Consider the following 14,892-nt stretch of genomic DNA (forward strand, 5'->3'; position numbering starts at 1 on the left):
GGCTTCAGTTCACACTTCATCCTTTCTCGTCTGAGTTCCTGCAGCAGCCTCTTAACTGGTTTCTCATGTTCATCTTAGTTGTCGCCAAGCCATTCTCCACACTGGCCTTTCTAAACCATGATCTAATAACAGCACTTCTCTGTCTAAAAATAATCTGGTGGATCTCCCTGCCCTAGTACAAAATCCAAACCCGTCAAAGTGCCAGTGGTCTGGCTCCCACCTCCCTGTCCACTCTCATCTTGGCACCCACTCTCCTGCTTCTATTCGGTGCCTGTGGTTTCCCATGCTCTTTCATTCCTCCGTGACTCGACACACTGGCACCTCTACTCTGATCCTCTTCCCCTCCTCCTTTTTGTTCAGGTTTGTGCTCATCTCCAGACTCAGATCAGTTGTCACTCCCTTCAGAATATTTTCTCTGTCCTTCCCCTAATATCCTCAGTCTGAAATAGGTGCTGCTTTCTAGGGAGTCCCAACGTGCTCTGTATTTCCCTCTACCCTATTTACATTTACATATCCATATCCCCTGTGTTTTAAGCTACACTGTAGTTTCCCTGAGGCAAGGGGTCATTGATATTTGGTATCAATAGTACCTATCACGGTGCCTAAAACATAGTAGGTAAATCAATAAATAGACGTTGAATAAATTTTTGTAGAGTTAAAACATTACCAAGCTTTCCCTGGGCTCACTAGCCATGGCACCAATGAAGTCATAGTAACAATATTAAATCAAAGTCCAGTGAATTTAGGCCCCATCTTTTCATGTTAGATTTCAGACTCTGCAAACACACGTGCATATGCACATCGTGCACACACAGTGAAAAGTGCCCAGAAACTGCTGACACATGATTCATTCTGCTTGTAAGAGCTCCCTGTTCCACCTGACCTCACCAGCATCTCCATCAGTCACAGATACCCGTTTCTGGCACCACCACTGGTGCCCTCAAGCCTTCATGATGGTGGTTCTCGGCAAAGGAGGAGAGAAGGAAGTAAGCAGAGAAAGCCTGTCTCCTCTATTAAAGATGCCCCAAAACAATACAATCTGTGCTATAATTTTATTACACACCTGTGAGTAAGACATCTTTTTATCACTAGTTTGTCCACCGCTGCTCTGCATGGGGCCCCAGGTAGGATCAATGAGGGTTGTCATCTGAGAGAAATCTGAGTATTGGACAATAGGCTGACTTAGTCACTTGTCCTTTCCAAACATTATGGCACTCTTTACAGAGGAATCTCATCTGTCTGGTTCCTCTCTCCCTCTGTCCTGCCCCAATGGTTCTGAGATATGGCTGATTCTCACCTACACCAAACATGACACCTGTCTTCACTACACCACGCATCAGACACTGTGCTCGCATGGGGCACAAATGGTCAATAAGACAGACATGCCGGGGCGCCTGGGTGGCGCAGTCGGTTAAGCGTCCGACTTCAGCCAGGTCACGATCTCGCGGTCCGTGAGTTCGAGCCCCGCGTCGGGCTCTGGGCTGATGGCTCAGAGCCTGGAGCCTGTTTCCGATTCTGTGTCTCCCTCTCTCTCTGCCCCTCCCCCGTTCATGCTCTGTCTCTCTCTGTCCCCAAAAAAATAAATAAACGTTGAAAAAAAAAAATTTAAAAAGACAGACATGCCATCACGGAGGCAACATAGAGGTGAAGGGTAGGGTGCTAGAGCTATGCCGCCTGAGTTTACATCATGGCCCTACCACCTTCTAGCTTGTGTGACCTTGAGCAAAATACTTTACCTCTCTGTGCCTCAGTCTCTCCATCTGTAACAGGTGCTAATATAGCACCTACTTTATAGGGTTGTTATAACGAACGAGTTAATTTATGTTAAACAGCATTGTCTGTCACACACCAAGTACTCTATAAAAAGTTATCCACTATTGTTATAGTCTAGCCAGAGACAAACAATATAAAATAAACAGACAACTAAGCCAAGTAATTACTAGCTGTAATAAGTGCTAAGAAGGGAAGGAGCCAGCCGCACAAATAGCTGGGAGTACAAAATTCCTGGCAGGGAGACAGAAGGAACAGCGGGTACAGAGTCCCTGAAAGGGAAAGGAGTTTGGTGAATCCTAACACTGAATGAGAGTTGGTGAGCAGAGCAGAGTAAGCCAGGCGCAGAACAGCGCAGGAAGAGGAGAGGGAAGATCAGATTGTGTGAGGCTGATGGGCTGCAGCAGAAAATTTCAATTTCGTTCTATGTCAAATGGAAAGCCATTGGAGGGTTTTAAACGTTATCTGATCTACATGTTTTAAGATTGCTCTGACTAATGGACTGAAGGGTAAGCAAGAGTAGAAACAGGAAGATAATTAGGAGGTTATTACAGTCGTCCCGAATAGAGATGGCAGTGGCTGGCATTAGGGGGTGGCAGTGGAGATACAAAATTCAATGGTCTAGAGTGTTATCTGCAGAGAAAATGCAGTGGACTCTGCAACAGGACAGAGCTGGCTGAAGCATTAAAGGTTAAGAGAAGGCAAATCGTCTCCCTACTGTAACCTGAAAGAGAGAGAGGCCTTTATTTGTAAACATGGTTTTCCATGGGAGACATACAGTCACTACTGTCCATAACACAGAGCAATGATTTACTGAGAGCCTACATAGGATAGAGCTCTGGGGTTGGTAGAAATGACTTTGCTCCAGGATAGATGCACAGATAACTTCTTTTTTCCTGTGATACATGTGCCTGAAAACACTATTTGTAAGTCATCAGAATTATATTTATAAATCTTCTAAATAATAAAAAGGTAAACAAAATAGGTATTAGCTGTAATAATCATAATAGAATTAACTGATATGTTTTAGGTCAATTACTGAACAGTAGACTCTTATTTTATAGGTCATATGTGTTCTGTAGTTCTTTGTGGGCCCTTCTCTTGTAAATATATACAGTATATTTATAAATATTTTATAGAAATCATATCATTTTGTTTGAAATGATTAGATTAATTTTACCGTATTTTCCTTTGTAAATATTGACGACCATAGACATGACTGCTTTTTCTGTTACACTCTTGCTCAAGAATTGTATCCCCAAAAAGGTAAATGAAATTCCCTTTGTGAGAACGTTTAGAAACCCACTCTGGCAAAAGCGGGACCTGTCGATGATCTCTATTTACCTTTCCCTGGCTCAGAGTGACACATGACAGAAGTATTAAAGTCATTGTTTAATGTCTTCATTTCTCTGCTCCCAAAAAGTTTTCTCTCTCATAATCTCTTGTCACTAAAAAAGTAGGGTCCATCTAAGAATAGTATTACAAAAACATTGCGAGTGCAAGAAAAATAATCTAATCAAACCAGCATACATTTATCGAATAACTAATACTCAAACTCCCTTCTCTGTATATTTCACTTCCAAACTTCTTTAGTTCACACCAACCAAAAATAAAGTACATGTGGATTGGGCCACCTAAGTAAGAGAATACTTACTTAAATAGAGGAGGGGAGAGGTAGAGTCACAGAAAAATAAAGGAAAAGAAAACAAAACCATTCAAACCAGAGCAGGAGCTACCGGCGCCCTGTCCACTTCTCTCAGGATGGTTTTCAAGATAAAAACTCAAGAGAATTAACATTTGTTGCATGTATGCACTCAGGGAAGGCGAAGCTAATGTGAAAGCAAATGATCTTTTTAGGAGGGTCACGTTTCTTACCATCCATAGACCAGGCAAATTCAGCAAGTGAGTGGAATAACACAATAAGAAGAAGAAGCAGAGCCAGCACTGGGAGATTAGGACAGAGTGCATGAGAAGTCAAGTCAATTTCCATTTATTCAGTCAATGCATGGATGAAGACTAGCAGACGGGAAGCCAGCCAAGGGACTCAAGGTTAAAATGTATACCTTGAGTTAAACATTATGCAGACAATAATTCACAAGTTTTTGGCTGTTTCAAAGTGTCTGAACTAGAAGTTTCTCAAATCCATTGCTGAGCTAGGAATTCTATACACTAAGTTCATAAACATATAAGAGAGAGGATGGGGTTGGAGGAGACTGCATGTCTCCAAAACGGTCGTCTTTCATGTTTACATGTAGAGGATGATCTGCTTCTTGGCTAGCTTGATGTTAAGGATCTATTTCACCCATTTGGTCAATATCCAAGATGGCAGGCCTAACTGATTGTCTAAGACAATGGCTCCCAGGGCCAGACTGAAAACTAGCCAAAGTACAGGGAAATTATCAAATTTAAATGAAAGCAGGTTTAAAATGGCTATTTTTATATGTGGCACATCATTTTTGAAGGCTAAGAAAAAAATCAGTTTAGGGAAGGAAAGTAGGAGTACAAATGAATATGCTGCTATTAGAAATCCCAACAGAATAACAGGATGCCCATCCCCCCAAAACAAATTGTGAGGAAAGACCCAACTGGTCTCCCTGCTTTTGCCCCTGTGCCCCTATAATCTATTCTCAACACAGAATCCAAATAATTCTATTAAACACACGTCATATCATGCCCCTCATTTCTTCTAAACCTTCCAATGACTTCTGATATCTTTCAGAGTAATTGCCAAATCCTGTAGGGCCCCAAATGATGTTAAATGGTGAGGACCAGAATAGAAAGCTCCAAAGGACATTTACCCCTTTTTTGGCTCCCCAGTATCTGTGCATCCTTCCTATATAGGATAAATTATCTGCATGGTACGGTCCTTAGTAGGAGGCAGGGCCTACAGCAATGGAAAGAGGGACTGTTCCCTGTCCCTACTCTCTAACCAGTGGAGCAATCTCATGACCCAGGCTAGGCCAGTCTGGTCTGCATTTTTGTAATACTTCCTCAAGATTCAAAGATGGACACTATTTGCAATGATAGAATCAAGGGTAGAGTGGCTGTCATGCTGTATAGGTGGCACCAGCAGTAGGCTGTCCATCTTCAGTGGTACCACAGTAGCATCCTAACCAGAATGTTCCTGTGCATGACCCTTGCCTGTTGAGCTTTATTTGGCTCCTGCTCATTTTCTGAGGCTGGTTCTATAACCTCTCCTTTGATTCTGAGAGTTGCTATGATCTTCCAATAAATCTCTTCTCTGCTTAGATTAGCCAGAGTCATTTTCTGTTGTTTAAAACCAAGACTCATGACCAGTAAAATAAGCTTTGTTGCACATTAATGAATCCTTGAGTATAAGAGGGCAAAACTGGAGTCTAGTAGTGTGTGCAGAGAGCCAGCTGGCTCTGAATATAATAGACAGAACTGAGTTTCTTGTAGCACCCAAGGAGGGGTGGCTTACAATGCAATCTTAAAGGAGAGAGAAGAGTCTGAGTAGTAGGGCTGAGTAACCCATGAAAGAAAGGGGTCAGGGAAAAAAATTCCAATGAGCAGCAAGAGGAAAGGCAAAGGGAAGTGAAATTGTAAAAGCTTAATCTAAATGGCCGTACCTTTTAGAACCCCCCCCCTCCTGCCTGCATCTTATCTGCCCATAGTTCCTTTTCTTACTATAACTACTCTGTGAAAGTTAGCAGTTCCAAAGCTTCAGGTGAGATGTCATTTGCTACAGCTGAATAAAATAAAATATTTTTTAAAATCAAGACATAAGTAAATCTGACTTGAAAACAAAATGCTGTGGAATATGGGGCATGCATTCTGTTTCTACAGGACTATCGATAGTCTTTGTCATTTGGTTGAGTAATCAATGTATTTTATTGCTTGTTGGCCATTACTCAGAGATCGATTTACTGAAACATGAAACACTGGAATAGTCAACAAAGAATGCTACATTTACGAGGTGAGTACTGTTGGGAACTGTGCAAATACCACAGGGAAGTCCCTGTATTACTCAAGTCTCATGTCCCGCATCCCTCTCTGGCCCTGTCTCTGGCCCTCAGCATCTTTTCCTAGTCTCTTCTCCACGTCCCTGTCTCCCTCCATCTGTGTATGTCTGCCTGTTTCTGCTTTGTCAATCCTCACCTCATGTTCAAAAAGGGTTTATTGCATCTCATAAATAGCAAGGTAACATAGATTCAAAGTGGATAAGAAAGGAAAAGAAAAAGAAAAGAAAGATACAGACTAGGGTCAGAAAGAAACTAATACAAAAATACATAATGTGTATTTGCAAATGGCATATCTGATCAAGGGCTAATATCCAAAATCTATAAACAACTTATCAAACTCAACACACCAAAAAACAAATAATCCAGTGAAGAAATGGGCAGAAGACATGAATTGACACTTTTCAAAAAAGACATCCAGTTGGCTAACAGAATTTGAAATGATGCTCAACAACACTCATCATCGGGGAAATACAAATGAAAACCATGATGAGATACCACTTCACACTTGTCAGAATGGCTAAAATTAACAATACAAGAAACAACAGGTGTTGGTGAGGATGCAGAGAAAGGGGAACCATCTTGCACTGTTGGTGGGAATGCAAACCGGTACAGCCTTCTGGAGAACACTATGGAGGTTCCTCAAAAAAACTGAAAATAGAACTACCCTATAATCCAACAACTGCACTATTAGTTATTTACCCAAAGGATACAAAAATACAGATTTGAAGGGGTTACATACCCCAATGTTTATAGCAGCATTAGTAACAATAATCAAACTATGGAGAGAGCTCACTGATGAATGGATAAAGAAGATGTTGTGTGTGTGTGTGTGTGTGTGTGTGTGTGTGTGTGTTACTCAGCCATTGAAAAGAATAAAATCTTGCCACTTGAAACAACGTAGATGGAGCTACAACGTATTAAGTTAAGCAAAAGAAATCAATCAGGTAAGACAAATACTGTATGATTTCACTCATATATGGAATTTAAGAAAAAAAACAGATGAACATATGGGAAGAGGAGGGAGAGAGAAGAGAGGGAAACAAACTACAAGAGACTCTTAATGATAGAGAACAAACTGTGGGTTGATGGAGGGAAGGATTTGGGAGATGGGTTAGATGGGTGATGGGTACCAAAGGAAGGTACTTAGGATGAGCATTGGGTATTGTGTGTAAATGATGAATCACTGAATTCTACTCCTGAAATCAATATTGCACTGTATATTAACTAAAAATTTTTTAAATAATAAAATTAAATAAAAATAAATCTCTTGCCAAAGGAAATGACTTCCTTTGCAACAGAATGTGGAGATCAAGCCTAAAGGAGGTCTCAAAAACAGTGGAGATTGTACTGCGTGGTATAATAAAAAATATATATTTAGTTAAAAAAATGAATACTATGAAGCCGTACTCATAAGCCATGGATGCCATCAATTTTATCCGCACTGTCTAGCAGTCATTTCGAAGATGGAAATACAATTGGTGTTCATAAGATAAAATTATACCAATTGCTCAAGCTTCCTAAATCTGCATAGTAACATAATTTATGAAAATGATGCATCACAATGGCACAATTTATCAGAAAATCCCTCCACCTCAGAAATGGCCCTGCCACACTTAATAAGCAGAAATAACTGGCAGAGAGTTCACTCACCTTCCCTGGCTGGATGAGCTGGTTTCCCAGTGTGCTTAATGGGAGTATTGCTTCACACAGCAGGTAATAAATTTGTGGAATTCATTACCCACAGGAGGAGGTGCAGGCAGGAAATAGAAATGGATTCAAAAAGGATTGGTCAAATTTATAAGAGGTAAATCCATAAATGGCTCTTATTTTGTTTGCATTTAATAATATTTTATACTGTGATCAGCCCATCCCTCTTACCTACTATCCTAAGTGCATCCTTACAGCTCCTTACCTTTCCAGTAAGACTTCTGATGCTACATATAATACTTGATTAATATATTGATTAGTATACAGAAATACTGTATTTTTTATTCTTTGTTTAGTAGAAATATACTTCAAATTTCAGTAACTGTTCAAATATAGATGTTTTAGCAGTCTTCACATTATCAGCATATTTTATAACACTTCACAACACATAATTAAATTAGTAATTACAATGGTGTAGTCCCAACTAATACCCTTTAATTATGTAATTATTAGAACAAATTAATACTTGTTTTATTGTATAATAATTAAAACAAATTAATTATGTTTTGACAACCGGCTTTACTAAACCTGGCCCTGGGAAGATTTGGGAAACTTTCTTATTGCTCAAGGCCCAAAAGGGAGTGAAGAAGGTAATTAGGGTTGGATTAAGCTTGACTGACACTTTGGATGGGCAAGGGCAAGTTATGTCTCTGCTGTGTCCCGTAGCAGCAGGCCCCACTCCATCCCATGATTCTGCCTTCCTGAAAGAAGGGAGATACATGGTCAGTCTCTGAAGGAAACCAGCACATCTCTGCCGTCACCACTCTAGGGATCACCCATAAATATGAAATGTGGCAGTTCTGGGAACCAGACACTGTTCAGCCAGACCTGGCATTGTATATCCTTTCAAAAGTCTCTGAGCATTAATGATGAGAGACAGATTCTGCTAGGCTTCAGGTCACTTTCTTCTCTTCAATCTGGGGAAATTGTGGAGCACTAATGAAGTCCTTGAGTGGCTGGGAAAAGGTAACCAGAAGCCACAAGCCTCACTTGTGTTTTAGGGAAAGAACTTCTGGGCACCCAGGGAAGGTATCGATATCAAGGTATCTTGTTTGTACCAGGAGGCACCGAGGTTCACATTGATGGGATTCTTTGGCACTTCTAAATGGGATGATTTTGGAGGTGGGAATGAGTGTCGTAAACATAGTTTTGCAGCAATTAAAGATCTACTTTTTTATGTGTTGGGATTTTTTGTAGCTGTTAACTAACACAGCAGAGGCAGGTCTCATGATCAAATACAAACCAGAAAAAGAGGCTGGTACTATCCTGGTGTACCTTCCCATGAGTCTTGCTGGGGCTTGCTCTGAGCCTGATTAAATTGGAATATCACCTCAGACAAATTCCTTACCTCCTCTACATCTTCCTCATCCATAAAATCAGGCAATTAGACTAAGTTATCTTGAAGGATTCTTCCAGCTCCAAGCTCCCATCTCTCTGGCCTGGGCTCATGGTTCTGCTGGTATAAAAAAGTGCTAAGGGTGCTCCTGCCTACTACCTGTTAAACTTGCATGATGCTCCTAAGTACTGATTTTTCTCCTGATAGCAATAAAGTCATGCTCATTTTACCAAAATATTCTTTTTTTTTTAATTTGAGAAAGAGAGAGAGAGAGAAATCATGAGTGAGAAAGAAGGGCAGAGGGAGAGAGAGAATCTCAAGCAGATTCCATGCTCAGCATGGAGACCAACGTGGGGCCTGATCCCATGAGAGATCATGACCTGAGCTGAAATCAAGAGTCAGACACTCAAACTACTGAGCCACCCAGGCGCCCCCACCCCCAGAATATTCTTGATGAAATGTAAAAACAGGTTTCTATACACTAACATTTGTATTTAGCAAGAATTGTTTGCATGTTTTTAGGGACGTACCATGAGAGAATTGGGAAAGCAAATGCAGGCTACTCACCTTCCTCTTCTTCAAAATGAAGATGAAAAGGACACCTGTCTCAAGGTGTTGTAAAGATCATATGAATTCATATTTAGTCACCATGGTGTCTTGTGTAAACAATGCTATGAATGCTATGGTGAGCATTACCATGAAGTGACCATAATTATCTTTGCACAGAAGAAAAAACTAAGGTTTAGAGAGGTGAAGAAGATTCCTCAAGGCTACATAATTATGACATGGTGGACTGCTTTTTAAACACACAAATATTTTATTCCACAACTCAATATCTTAACCCAGTGTATGTATGAGTTGTTTGGCTTTGCAATCCTCAACGTGTAGGCTTTGTAGTCACACAGACAGAGATGTAAACAAATAATGACTACCACACACAAGCAATGATTCTAGACTATAACTCGTTTTTCTGGGCTTTGGCATCCTCATCCATGAGGATTAAAGGAGATTATATATAGAAAGCACCTAACACATGGTAGACCTTCAACAGACGGCAGTTTTCATCCTGAGTTTGTAAGTCCTTAAAACAGACCCTGAGAAAAGGGTTTGGATGCAGTAGTTTATCTGGGAGGTGATCCTCAGAAGTACAAATAGCAGTTGGGGAAAGTAGGACAAGGAAGAGAGAAGAGTCAGTAACATATTTATTAGTGGCTCAAGCCTATCTACACCATCTGAGAAAATGTGAAAGCCAGCTCAGAATCATCCCATTAAAGCAGTGGTTCTCAAACTTGAGGACACAGGAATCTCCTGGAGAGCTTGTTAACACAGATTTATGGGCTCCATTCTCAGAGTTTCCCATTCAGTAGTTCTGGGATGGGGCACAAGAATTTGCATTTCTAACAAGTTCCCAGATGATGCTGATATTGCTTGCTGCTCCAGGGGCCACAATTTGAGAACCACTGTTCAAAAAGATGGGAGACCGGGGCATCGAGCCACTGACCGACTGACTGAGATGCCCCACTGTTCGAGAATAAAACTAACACACACATATTTCTGGGTTGACCTACAGTGGTGAAGCAAGTTTGAGCAGCACCAAATCAAGTTTTCAGGCACAGCAAGAGAGAAACAGATGTTACAAGTAGGAAGCAACTACCTCCCACAGCAGTTGATGAACCCAGGTAAGCTGAGGGGAAGAGGCAGGTTATCAATAATATCTGCTATACTTTCTCTTCATTATTGTTGCTGCATTTGTGGTCATTATTAGTCTTTAGACTGAAAGGCTATCGTCTCAAGGTCATTGGTGGAGAAATCTCTGAACCCACTGGTTATAAAGGCAGAAAACACCCTCACCCTGAGGCTGATAGCAGCCATGAAGGACTCTTCCAGGTCAGTAATTCATTCATCGAATCAAAGAAATGAGGAGGAGAGAAGTGAAGCCAATTCCTGAGTAATTATCAGTGAGTGATTGCAATGACCAGCAGACCCACTGTAACCCAATGCAAACTTCTGACCCCACTGAGGAACTTGCAGGCTGCAAAGAGGATACATTTTACATGCAAATCACGCAGAGCTCAGAGCTCCCCCACATGCTCTTTGTGCCCTGTGGAGAAAATGGCTAACACTGGTGATAAAATGGGACTGCTCCATTATTCTGTTCCGCATGTACATTTAATTGTCAACATTGCAATAGCTTTAACTGCAAATAAGCACAGTCTCATTGCCCATCAATTGTTTGATGGAAGGAAAACAGGCAATTTGGAGATGATTCTAAGATGAGAAACATCATTATTATCTTTTCGTATGAGATTCTGGTTTCATTCTTCACTTCCCTCGCCCTCTCCTCAGTGATTACATTTTCCCAGAAATTCAACATCAAAATACTACAGCCCATACAAAATATTCCAGCATTCATCTGAGTCCTGAGGGTTTCATTTACTAATTTCAGATATCTGTACTAGCATTTTTTCTTTCCTCAAAACACTTCATATCTCTTAATCTATTCATCCTCATAACAGTGCCTTGAGCTTGGGGAGTCGCAGAACTATTTGCAAAAGAGGAAACTGAGGCACACAATAGCAAACTGACTTGCCCAGAAGCTAATTGGCACTGATAGACCTGATTCATGCAAAACTGCTGAGTGTTGCATTCAATTTTGCTCATGCTGTTAGAAAATCTTTGCACATATTAATCAATGAGTATAGAGAGTTCCTCATAGTTCCTCTTCCCCCTTTTTTTTTTTTAATTTTTTTTTCAACGTTTATTTATTTTTGGGACAGAGAGAGACAGAGCATGAACGGGGGAGGGGCAGAGAGAGAGGGAGACACAGAATGGGAAACAGGCTCCAGGCTCTGAGCCATCAGCCCAGAGCCTGACGCGGGGCTCGAACTCACGGACCGCGAGATCGTGACCTGGCTGAAGTCGGACGCTTATCCCACTGCGCCACCCAGGCGCCCCAGTTCCTCTTCCCTTTAATCAAGCTAGGAGTAGAGCTCTGCTCAATGCCCCAAATAAGATATATGGTTCAAAAACTAAAATTACCCCTGGAGAATTCCACGAGTTTCTAAAGGAAGTAGGAAGGAAAGTAGAAGAACAGAGACGGGGTGTCGAAAAGGTGTAGCAGAAGCATAAAAGAATGGAGAAACATGGAAGGAAAAGACTTCCCCAGACTAGAATAAGACTCCCTGAAATTCAGGAAGAGTGGAAAGAGGGAGCTGTGTCCTAAATCAGCAGGGATCCAGACTTCTACTTCCTGGCATTGCAGCCAAGGAGGAAGCAACGCCCTGAGAAGAAAGTGCTGTGGGTGCAGGACACCCTATGTACAGACCCTGGACTGGCATAGATTTTCAGAGTCTCAGCATATTCAGGAAGCAACAGTTTCCCAACACTTGAAAGGATCTTGAGGACAAAGACATAGGATGTCTCAGCTTAGAGACAGATGACCAGTCTCTAGAGGTTCCCCAATCTCCTTATGTCCCAGACCTGGCACCGAATAACACCTGCAACACTGAAACAAATCCATGAGGCAGAGGCCAGGAGTGGGAGGCAGTGTAAGAGGGGAACCCTCAGAATGCTGAGTATCAATTGTCTATCAGAGTAAGAGTGAATTATAGGATATAAAGTGCTATTTCACACACTTGGAGTTTGGGGCTAGCTTCAAATCTGTTACATATCTGTTATTGCTTTAGTACCAGCAACGTTCTTAAACCAGGGAAAGTCTTAGGGAAAAGAAGTGAAGATTTCTCTGATTCTTCCACCCCAAAATGCTGGTGCCCCCTCCAGGTCTTTCCTCTGCTCCCTCCTGGTTCCATGGCTGCATCTGCCTGGATGCTTGTTCAAGACACACCTTCTACTACCACCATCAAAACACCACCTTGTAGTACCAACTAGATTATCTAATAATCATTGTCAGTCATCTCCCCACCCAACCTCTAGGATATAGAATACACAAATTTCCAACAGCATGACTTCCATCAGAAGCAGTAGATCACTGTGCAGAAATTCTCAGATGAGGATGTAGGAGGGGGGTAATGCAGGGATCTAAATAGAGAGGGACAGAGGTGAGATAGGAACTACTAGTGGTCACCAAAATGGACATGGGTTTGAATACCACCACCCCAGTACAGGAAGAGCATCTTCAAACTCTAGACATGGCCACTGGAGTGCTGTAGACATATGAGTCCTGCGGGACAAAAGGTTCAGAACCACTGTATTATGTTAAGTCATAAAGCCTTGGAACTATGGAAAGCCAGGAGAACAGAGTAGATCCCGACTCTACTGTATACATCTGTGTGACTTAGGATGAGCGTCACAGATAATTGTTCTGTCACACAGTAATACTAATATGATCAGCAGTACCATCTCATCATCATCATCTCCCCTACTACTACCTACAGCTAACATTTGCTGACAATTTCTCATGGAGCAGATATTGTTTTAAGTGCCTTTAAGCTGCACACAAACTGTTTGTCGTATTATCTTTATCACTAGTTTCATATGAGGATTTAAGGCACAGAAAGGTTCAATGGCTTGCCCAACAAGATAGTCGTTGCAAGGGCACCTGAGTGGCTCAGTCGGTTAAGCGTCCAACTTCGGCTCCAGTCATGATCTCACACTTCTGTGGGTTTGAGCTCCCTGTCGGGCTCTGTGCTGACAGCTCAGAGCCTGGAGCCTGCTTCAGATTCTGTGTCTCCCTCTCTCTCTGCCCCTCCCCCACTCATGCTCTGTCTCTGCCTCTCTCAAAAATGAATAAACATTTTAAAAAAACTTTTTTTTAAGACAGTCAGTTGCAGATACAGAGAGCAAACCCCATAGTATGAAGTGAGAACTCTGAACCACACTGCTATACTGTGCAGCAGAGGATTATAGGAGACAATCCAGAACTGTGTTACATCTAGTATAAAGCCATGCAAAGGGGATACAATCATGGGAAAAAACAAGTTCCTTCCCAATCCATGAAAGACTGGTCAGGGTTCTTGGTTGCAAATACGCAACATATCCCTGTAAACCTAAGCAGAAAGGGAATTTACCCAAAGGATTTTGAGTGATTCAGAGTCATAGAAAACCTGGCAAACAAGACTAGATTGGACACTAAGGGTAGTGATCTATAGTGAGGACCCTGCCATAAAAGTAATCCACTCAGGACCCACCATCAGCACACTGACCATGGCTTGTTGAGCTTTGTTCACCACACTAGACATTCCCTGTCATGATGCCTAACTCAGTCACAGCCACCAGTAATAATGTCTGTCTGACGACATAACCCACTTCCCACCTTTCGCCTCTCCTTCAGGTTCTAAGGGATCATTCAAAAGCAGATGATTGGCCATGCTTAGGTCACAGGTTCGCTCCATATCTTGCTAGAGATCTGTTGCCGTCAGCTATTGCCACAATAATGCTATATAACAAACCACCCAAAACCCAAGACCTTACAACAATAAGCATTTACTTTCCTGGATCACTACAGGTCAGCTGGAGTAGCTCTGCTTCAGACTGCAGATCAGTCAGGGTCAGGTCTGCTCCATGAGTCTCTCATCCTCTTCGGATCAAAGGCTATATGAAGCATGTTTTTCTCATGTACAATGCCATCAGTGCAAAAGCATACGCTGAAGTTCATGATGCCTCTTGAGGCCTTGGCTTCAAACTAACATACTGCCCCATTCTACTGATATTCCATTAGCCAAAGCAAAGTCACAAGTTTTGTGACCAGTCCCAACATCAATAGGAAAATACACTCTCCCCGCTTTAATGGAGGAGACCACAAAGTCACATGATAAAGGTCATGGATGTACATAGTTCTAACACAGAAAAGTGTAGTGTATTGTGAATTCACTCTATCACACGGGCCAAAAAGAAGGAACGTGTTTCTGTTCCCCAAGAAGTAGAAAGGGTGTTCCCCTTCTACTCCGCCAAGATCAAGCAAATCTACTACTCATTCCAGGGAAGAGGCCTTTTGGAGTAAGAAACCTCAGAAATGAGAAATCCTACTTCACACAATAAGTTATAATCTCAACACAAGGTCCAGCTTAGGGTCAACATTTTATTGCAAGTTTTTGAAGATGTGGACTTACATTCAGTGTATTTCAGCCTGTGATACCC

The sequence above is a fragment of the Lynx canadensis genome, chromosome B3 (genome assembly GCF_007474595.2).
Source record: "Lynx canadensis isolate LIC74 chromosome B3, mLynCan4.pri.v2, whole genome shotgun sequence".
Classification (NCBI taxonomy): Eukaryota; Metazoa; Chordata; class Mammalia; order Carnivora; family Felidae; genus Lynx; species Lynx canadensis.